We start from the raw sequence: 428 nt of genomic DNA, 5'->3' as shown, positions 1-428 counted from the left end.
GAACGTAAAGTAATAAAGTTAACTAACTAACTAACTAAAACTAAACTAATAATATATAATATATAATAAGTAACGTACTATATATATATATATATATTATTATATATATATATATATATATATATATATATATATATATATATAGAGAGAGAGAGAGAGAGAGAGTAGATAATATCCTTTTAAATATTATATAACTTAAATATTCAATCATTACATTAAAAAAATGTTAATACAAAAATACTTGAATATAAATATTTATCCTTGTCTTTTTCTCAGTAAAAAAATCGTAGGATGATCGTAGCCGCATCAGAAACAACAGACAGTCGCGTCAGAAACATTCTTATCGATGCGATCGCGACCTTCATGATCTATCAGTGATCGATACATGCACCCGCCTACGCGCCAAGTCGGCAGCACCTGTATGTACA

Source organism: Atta cephalotes (assembly GCF_000143395.1).
Source record: "Atta cephalotes unplaced genomic scaffold scaffold00005, whole genome shotgun sequence".
Taxonomy (NCBI): Eukaryota; Metazoa; Arthropoda; class Insecta; order Hymenoptera; family Formicidae; genus Atta; species Atta cephalotes.
This window is presented reverse-complemented; position numbering follows the sequence as displayed.